This window comes from Solanum stenotomum, chromosome 10, assembly GCF_019186545.1.
Source record: "Solanum stenotomum isolate F172 chromosome 10, ASM1918654v1, whole genome shotgun sequence".
In the NCBI taxonomy this organism is placed as follows: Eukaryota; Viridiplantae; Streptophyta; class Magnoliopsida; order Solanales; family Solanaceae; genus Solanum; species Solanum stenotomum.
In genome coordinates, this window is record NC_064291.1 from 891,075 (window position 1) to 900,506 (window position 9,432).

The 9,432-nt window shown below is 36.7% G+C and overlaps 1 protein-coding gene and 1 long non-coding RNA gene across 2 annotated transcripts in view; both read right to left on the reverse strand.

The window, feature by feature from the left end:
- Positions 1-9,432, reverse strand: part of LOC125841350 (plastoglobulin-1, chloroplastic-like) — a 71,563-nt gene that overhangs the window by 1,648 nt on the left and 60,483 nt on the right. The window lies entirely within an intron of this gene.
- Positions 4,486-5,158, reverse strand: LOC125841363 (uncharacterized). Its single transcript, XR_007443796.1, has 3 exons — positions 5,115-5,158; positions 4,938-4,999; positions 4,486-4,556 (listed from the first exon to the last, which is right to left on the reverse strand). It is a non-coding gene; the product is annotated as an uncharacterized LOC125841363 (long non-coding RNA).

The following is a 9,432-nucleotide window of genomic DNA, read 5'->3' on the forward strand; positions in this document are numbered from 1 at the left end:
CAGAGAATGACAAACCCTACAAGTATAATGAGAGAAAGAGGTGAAGATAACACAGTGAAATTACAGATCATGAGAGAAAGAAAGTATTGCATGAATTATTAAAAGCTCGACATGGTGTCTTTTACTTCAGGCTAGTGGCAATCTCCTTTGAGATGCAGTATCAATAAATAAGGAATCTAAGGGTTATTTCACCTTCCACCACATGTATCCATAACCTAAGGCACCTGCTGCAGCGGCTGGCATTACCAGAGATGTCCAGTTACCTGCCAGGAAAAATGGGATTAAGGAACACCATCATTTTTTTTTTGAAACTGGTAAATGTAAAGGAACACATCATTAAAAAGCAACTTCTGCCAAGTCAAAGGCAAAGATAGAAAAATCTAGTATGAGACAGCATCAATGAAAGCATGGTAGAACATACCACTAGAACTTCCATTAAGAACAGTAATTGATCGTGCCGAAGCCAATTGTCGAACCTCCATTGCCAATCTACGAACCTATAAAAGAAATAAAGGAATCAATTGAAGTCCTAAAGAAGTAGGGGTGATCACCTATCAGATCTGGTCTAGTAGATGGATGAGGCTTGGATATATTGAGGCAGATGGGAGTAAGGGGGGAATACTTATTATGTGGGATAGTCGAGTATGGACTGGCACTAAGGTGGAGGAAGGTACCTACTCAATCACTTACAAGTTTGAATCAACTCAAAATTCTTTTTCCTGGTATTTCACTGGAGTGTATGCTCCACACACCAGGAAAGAGAAGTTAGAGTGTTGGGAAGAAATGGCTGCAATGAAGGAACTATGTGGAGGACCTTGGGTCACAGGTGGAGATTTCAACACTGTAAGACGTATGGGGGAAAGAAGAGGATGCAGCAGAGTTACAAACATCATGAATGAATTTTCCAGATGGATAGATGAACTGGAGTTGCATGACCCTTATCTGTCGGGAGGGAAGTTCACTTGGTTCAGGGGGGATAACCATCCAAGTGCTGCTAGGTTGGATAGGTTCTTATATTCTATGAGTTGGGAGGAAAACTTCAAAAGCATCAAGCAAAGCACCCTCCCAAGAGTAGGGTCAGATCACAATCCTGTCATGTTGGACAGTGGTAACTGGGAGCATCGAAAACCATGCTTTAAATTCGAAAATTGGTGGCTCAAGGTTGATGGCTTTAATGATATGGTGCAGGGGTGGTGGAGCAATTTTGAGGTACAAGGGTGCCCTGACCATAAGCTTAGCAGTAAACTAAAGATGCTAAAACAAAGGTTAAAAGATTGGAGCAAGAAGAACTTCTCTGAAGCAGCCCACAGGAAAAATTGTTTGCTAGAAGAATTAACTGAGCTAGATAGAATCCAGAACGACAGAATACTTAATGATGAGGAAATGGTGATAAAAACAACAACTCTGGTAGAGCTGGAAGTGCTGGCCAAGTATGAAGAAGCAAGCTGGAGACAAAAATCTAGATTGCTATGGTTGAAACAAGGGGATAAAAACACTAGGTTCTTTCAGAGACAAGCAACTGCCCACAGGAGATACAACACAATTGACAGACTGGTGGTACGAGGGGTGGAGATACAGGAACCTACAGAAGTTAAAGAAGCCATGATAGACTTCTACGCCCAGCTCTACTCAGAAACTGAGTCCTGGAGGCCCTCTTTTGATTTTGTAGGGTGCCCAACAGTGTCTACGGAAGAAAACGAATGGTTACAAAGACCATTTACGGAGGAGGAAGTGCTACTGATCATCAAAAAATGTGAGGGGGACAAAGCACCTGGCCCTGATGGATTTACTATGGATTTCTTTAAGAAATGCTGGGATATATTGAAAGAGGACCTGATGCTGACTATACAAAATTTCCATCAGAGGAGTGTGTTTGAGAAATCATTCAATGCTACATTCATAGCTTTGATTCCAAAGAAACCAGGTGCAGTTGAGCTTAAGGATTTCAGACCTATCAGTTTAATAGGAGGAAATCATATCCAAGTTATTGACGGAGAGAATGAAGACAGTCATTGGGAAACTGATTGATGAACATCAAATGGCTTTTTTGAGAGGTAGACAAATAATGGATGCAACATTGTTGGCCAATGAATTGGTAGACTCCAGGGTAAAGCAAAAGAAACCGGGGATTCTATGCAAGCTAGACATTGAGAAAGCTTACGATCATGTTAACTGGAATTTCCTCCTGAAAATTCTAAAGGACATGGGATTTGGAAGCAAGTGGATTGGCTGGATCAAGTATTGCATTTCAAATGTGAAGTTTTCCCTCATCATAAATGGTAACACCGAAGGTTTCTTTCGGTCCCAGAGAGGTCTCAGACAAGGAGACAAGGAGACCCTCTGTCTCCATTCTTATTCTTAATAGCCATGGAGGGGCTGAATCATATGTTCAGGAAGGCAAAGACAAATGGATGGGTGAGATGCTTTAGTGCACAGGCAGAAATGGAGATCACACATTTATTTTATGCTGATGACGCTCTTATATTTTGTGAGGCAGAGAAGACACAGATTAGGCATTTAAGAGCTATTCTCACTATATTTGAGGGCATTTCAGGTCTACATGTCAACTGGTTGAAGAGTCATCTCTTTCCTATCAATAATGTTGACAATATGTCTAGGCTAGCCGAAACATTGGGTTGCCAGGTAGATGCACTACCAACAAAATACCTGGGACTACCTTTGGGAGCAAAGAACAAAGAGCTGGAAGTGTGGAATGTGGTGTTGGAGAGATGTGAGAGGAAACTAGCCAAATGGAAAAGCCAGTACCTGTCTCTCGGTGGCAGAGTAACACTCATCAAATCAGTGTTGGATGGTCTACCCACCTACATGATGAGTTTATTTCCAATCCCCAAGAACATTGAGAAGAAAATTAATAGGCTTCGGAGAACTTTTCTATGGCAGGGTAACAAGGAAAAGAGAGGCTATAATCTGGTAAAGTGGGAGTCAGTCACACTCAATAGAATCCAAGGAGGCTTAGGCCTGAAGAACCTGAGTCTACAGAACAATTGTCTACTTCAGAAATGGTTATGGAGATTTTGTACTGAAGACAGAGCCTTATGAAGAAGATTCATTGCAGGCAAATATGGTTTATTTAATCAATGGACAACTAAAGAGGTAATGGGCACTTTTGGATGTAGTGTTTTGAAGACCATTAGAAGATTATGGCCACACTTCAGAAACAACATATGCATGAGTGTGGGGGATGGTCTAAAGACAGAGTTCTGGAATGAAACATGGTTAGGGGAAGACAATTTGAGAAACCTATTTCCTCATTTGTATACTCTGAGTTTGCAGAGCAATGCCACTGTGGCACAAGTCTGGAGTCAACAGGGTTGGGATCTAATTTTTAGAAGAGCATTAAACGATTGGGAAATTGAGGAAATTGCCAAGTTATTAGAGGTCCTCAATAATTTCCCAGGTACATCTCCAAGATCTGACAAGCCAATATGGAAAATACACAAGCAAGGGGTCTACACAGTGAAGTCATGCTATTGGAAGATGAACTACAATATTTCATTGACTGAGACATGGCCATGGAAACTAATTTGGAAGGTGAAATGTCCATCAAAAGTCTCATGTTTTGTTTGGCTACTGATTAGGAAAGCATGCCTTTCTCATGAAGCTTTACAGAAAAGAGGCATGCATATTTGTTCAAGATGTTTTATGTGTGAACATGAAGCTGAGGTAAATAATCATTTGTTCATTCACTGTCAAACAGCTACAAGGTTGTGGAATACGTTTTTGTGCAGTCTGAGGATTAGTTGGGTGATGCCAAAGACTACTTTGGAGGTCCTGAACAGCTGGCCAGGAGTTGGAAGTAGAGGCAAGAAGGAAGAATGGTGGAAGCTCATCCCAGCATGTATCTGGTGGTCTATATGGAAGGAAAGGAATACTAGGTATTTTGAAGGACAGAAAATCAATTTTCAGAGGATTAAAACAAACTGTACTAGTCTTCTATTTTTTTGGTGTAAACAAGACTTAGTGGGGGATGGGGTAGAATTAGTTGATTTCTTAGGAAACTTGTAATCTGATTACCATCATGGAGGTGTGCTCATCACACTATGGGATGTAAGTTTCCAATTCATCATCTCTTGGATGATGAATCTTTTGTGAATACAAAGTTACCCTTATCTCAAAAAATGTTTATTGTCTTTTAAGAATATACACACTAAAACCAAGTAGTATGTATATAATATTTTTGTGTTTAAGGCCTCTTAATGTCATTCTACGGAAAGGAAATTGAAATTTAGAAAGGTTAATTCTAATTGATAGGTAAAATAGATCATCTATGTTGCTCGGACTCTTCAAAAATGTCAATGAGTGTGTGTCAGATTCTCCAAAAGTAGTGTATTTTTGGAGAATCCGTCACGGGTGAGGCATCAAAAGTGAAGAGTCCGTGCAACTAGCAGATCACAACTCGATTGATCATCCAAAAAGTATATTACTAATAAATAAAATAATCTTAATGACAAGATTAAGCTGGGTACCTGTGCAGCAATGACATCCGAATCTCCACCATCTGATTCCCCTGTCTTTTCATAACTTTTGACCAAATTCTGCCACAAACATTGGAAAAGAAACGTTTAAACTCACCACGTGTGAATAAAAGTTTTTTCATCATGCCCCTTGGCAGTTTTGCTTTCAATTTATATTATCTGGTCCTAGCTTGCTCCCTTAGTGACTCGACTCCCTAGTGCTCCCTTAGTGACTCAAACCTATAACCTTAAGGTAAGGGACTCGAACCTATAACCTTAAGGTTGGAGGTGAAGGACGCTTACCATCTAAGCGATTCTAGCTCATTAAAGATGCAACAATAGACACATAACACACATAGTAACATAGATATACAACCGTACCATCTCTATAACAGAATTGAAAAAACACAAAGCAAATCGAATCTAACTTCAAGCAATTAAAAACCTAGATTGAACACATACCTGAAGCTCGCCTATCACATCCGATAATTTTCCGTTTTTAAACAACAAAGTACAAGTATACCCTACATATACACACAAAAACATACATATTTCATACAAATATCAGATCAAACCACAAAATTCACCACAATCAATCACAAAATTACAACACACTAGTCGCTGATTAAGTGTATATACCTGCTCCGACGATGAAGACGATCTTTGTTAAGCCTACTCCAGCGTGCATAGCCATGGCCGGCGCTAGTCCAGCGACCAAAAAACCCTAATTTTTTTGTGTTTTCCGGCGAGGGATCGAGGGATATTGGAGTTGAATGTTTTGAAAAAGAGATACAAATGGCACAGCATGTAATCTCTTTTTATTTATTGGCAATATTTAGCCCTTTTTTATTTTTATAACAAAAAAAGCTTTTTTAAAATTGAAATTGGCATATTTATCCCACGTTATTCTATGAGGAGTATTTGAGTTTATTGGGTAGTGGGTCAGTTTTTCCTTTTTTTTTTCTCCTCTTTTCCACGTTAATTTTAGTTAGCTTTTAGTGATATTGTAAATATTTAATCATTATTCTTCCATTCACTTATACAATAGTTGATGTTACTTTTTAGAATTCCTTCCGTAAAAATATACTATGTGTCTGTTTTTCTTCATCTTTGTATTTTGTTCTCAACTCTTTTCATTGTTTTTAAGATTTAAAGATTCAGGTTTATATATTTTGGTGAAAATTTAAGAGATAATAATTGTTTGTGGGTAGCAATTGTCATGGTTAAGAAAACAATTCCTAAAATTACTCCTAAAAAAGGAGATTCTTTATGTTTTTGTTGGATTTTATTTTCTAATTATCAAATCTATCCATTATCAAAATAAAAATCTAGTATTTAGAGATTAGTCTCCATGCTAGCTCGATCAGTTACATAAATTGACTTACTTATTAATTTTTTGTTATCTGACTATTGAATAGTATGAAAAAGTAGAAAATACATATATACAGTAATGGCCTCAAATTGAAAAGTACAGTCAGTGCCTGCTCAACGGCTTCATGGATCTCCTCTCAGACACAAATCGCTACCACAATGGACCAATGTTGCAACATATAAAATGGATCAATTACTCAATTACTGATTACGATTTCTTGAATAGTTATTTTCATGAGAATAATGCAAGAAATGGAGAAGAGAAAAACAATTTTAAATTCATTCCCATCCAACTCTTTTTAACAAAGCAATGCATATATGTAGTGGCATGAAATTTATATTACTGTGTGATGTGCTAAGTATCAGTTGACATGTCTTCAAGTATGCTTTACATGGTAGATGCACCATTTTGGCATTCCTCTCTGTTGCAAGCACATTTTGCATGTATAAAAACATAAAATAGATGCAACAAAAACTCATAAGAATGTCAAATCCACATAGGTGAATAGTTGAAATGAGAAATCCTAATCTAATAAAAAACAATTACCAGGATTAACAACTATTGAAATGCATTTCTGAGTACATATAAAAGAATGGTATACATAGACTTTGTTGATCAGACAAAATAAAGATTCTGATTTTTATTATAAGAAAAACCCAATTATATTCACAAGGAAAGAGAAATACACAATTTTCAAAATCTACTATTCTGAAATGGATTAGGATTTTAAGGGGGAAAAAGTTGTAAGTAACTGTAGAGTAGCAGAAAAAATTAGCGAGAAATTTTAATGATGAACAAAACGGAATGGAATTGGAGTTGTCGAATTTAGTAATTTAACTTCAAATTTCAATCAGATTAATTTAATTCTTGAACTATTCCATATATGTAGCAATGACCATGAAACTAAAGTGACGAAGCATCACAAATCGCAAAGAAATCGAAATTCATACAAATAACAAAAAAGAGAGTACATTACTGAATCTGTGAGCTTCAAAGGAGAAGAAAAAGAAAATCGTGAATCAGTGAATGTCTATCAACAACAAACATCTCATCAATCAACAACAAACATCTTATCAGTGACTATAATAATGTACATGACATCAATGAATTCATAAAATATTCTAAAGAAATAGATATACATTATATATAATTACTATATGTAACTTCTATTTTTCTTTAGGCATGTTCTGATGTAATGCCCTTCTTGTCCACATTTTCCACATGAAGTTTTATATGTTTTTTTTGTTGATTTCCAAGCTTTTTCTTGTCTCTTTTTTTTGGGTCTTCCTGGCACTTTGTTACCTATTGGATGCAATAAAATTTCTTCAGCCACTTCTTGGGGTAAGTCTTATGTACTTTCATCGGGCATTGGATGTACGGGGATATCATGTCTTCATCATGTTCTCCTTGGTATAGTATAATGAGCTGTAATCATCTCCATCCAAGCCTTTTTTATGTAATACTGCTAAAGCATGTGGACATGGAAGTTCATCGAGTTGAAATTGTTGACATGTACATGTTTTTGCTTTTATACAAACGATGAAAGTTTTCCCCATATGTGTGACGGTATGTAGGTAATCACTTGAAGGTCGCACCTATTGAGGATAATTAATATGATTAGTATAAATATTTATGGTGTGCAATTTATATTTAGAAAAATTAATATGATTAGTATAAGTAATAGAACTTACCATTATATGTAGTGCAATTTCCAGGTTATCAACAAGAATTGATTCATATTTTGCTGTAAGTTTAGTATTTGTATACAGAGCTTCTTTTGACTTGTCATAGTTCCATTTCTCAATTAATTTACGCATCTCTTCAAGTAGCCTTGTTACTGGGAGATCTCGTGCGCCTTTTGTTGCTGAGTTAAGCGACTCTGCTATGTTGGATGTCATGGTCATAGTTCTATTACTTGTGGAATGTGCCCTTGACCATTTACTATAGCCAATTTCATACAGGTAAGACTTCACTCGATGATCAATTCGATTAACTTCAGCCATATAGTAATCAAAATCTTGCAATGTATGCGCGAGCCATTGCATAATATATTTCCCTTAATTGTAATTGGTTTCTCTTGAAATTTTCTTTGATGTTTTTCCACAAATGCCACATACATGCGTAATGTGGTAAATCTGGAAATATAACTGATATAGCTCTAATTATGCTTTGATGCCTATCTGATAGAAAACACATTTTATCCCTCACTCCATACGCTTTCTTGAACTTTTCAAAAAACCATTGCCATGATGCATTATTCTCGGAATCAACAATTGTGTATGCCAATGGTAATATATGTCCTAAATAAATCATAATGAACTGTAAGTGTGGTATAATGTTTTGAGAAAAAAATTATTTGTGGAGGCAATTAATGCGATCTGTATATGTGGAAAAATATATTGAAATAAATAAGAGTTGTATACATACCTCCAACATCTTGACAACTAGCAGTTAGAAATGTTCCATGATAAGCTACTTTGAGAAAGCTTCCATCAACAATTACAACTAGCCTGCAATTTACCCAACCTTGTATTGAAGAATTTAAAGCCACAAAAGCATATTGAAAATGTCCATCGACTGTTTTTTGTAAACTGACAATAGATCCTGGATTTGATTGTGTCAACATGTGCAAATATCTTGGTATCTCAGCATAGGATTATGTGGGATCACCCCTAACCATTTTCAATGCTTTTAACTTTGCTCGATGTGCTTTCCAGTATGTCAAATCAAGTCCAAATTGTTTATTCATATCAGTAATTATGTCTCTTGCATTGTATACAACTTTTGGATCATGATATTTGTACTAAATTGCTCTTCCAAGTATAGTTGAGGTAGCAACTCGTTGCGACATTAGTCTATCCTTTGCAGGACAAGTGTGTTTAGCAATGAATCGTCTCACTTTGAATATTTTTGACTTGTGCAATGCTGATCATTTTAATTTCCAAGTGCAATCCTCATTTACATACTGAAGGAAAAATCTGAAATGTATACAAAGTTTTATTGCATGAATACACGGATATGTATACATGAATGTAGTGTATACATGAATGTGCATTCACATGATAAAAACCCGGTCATGATAAAAGATAATTCGATACTTCGTTTAATTTTTTGAGTGAATGAATACATGAATATGTATACAATTGTCACGACCCAAGCCTAGGGCCTAGACGTGACCGGCGAATGGGGAACCCGAAGGAACCCCAAACAAGCCTCATAGCGTATCATAACACATCCTTGGTCGCGGAAGCAATTAAAATGACCATAAGCAATAAGCATAATCAAAGGGGAAATCGGGACTAAGGGAGCAAGAAAAAAAGAAGAAGAAATGATACATAAATACCATAGATGAGTCAAGCTCAAGCATAATACACAACTTGTCCAACACCACCTCTAAACATGAGTACTTAGCGGAGGCCAAAACAAACTACCGGGCTCACCCTCATAGTCAAAACCTAACTAAAAAGAAAAGTCTTATACATAGCAAAAGATCATGAGCAACGTCCCCGGAATGGAGGACTCACCAATAACCTTGATAGGAAATCGTATTAGCCACGCGGAGGAGGATGGTCAAGCGGTGCTCCG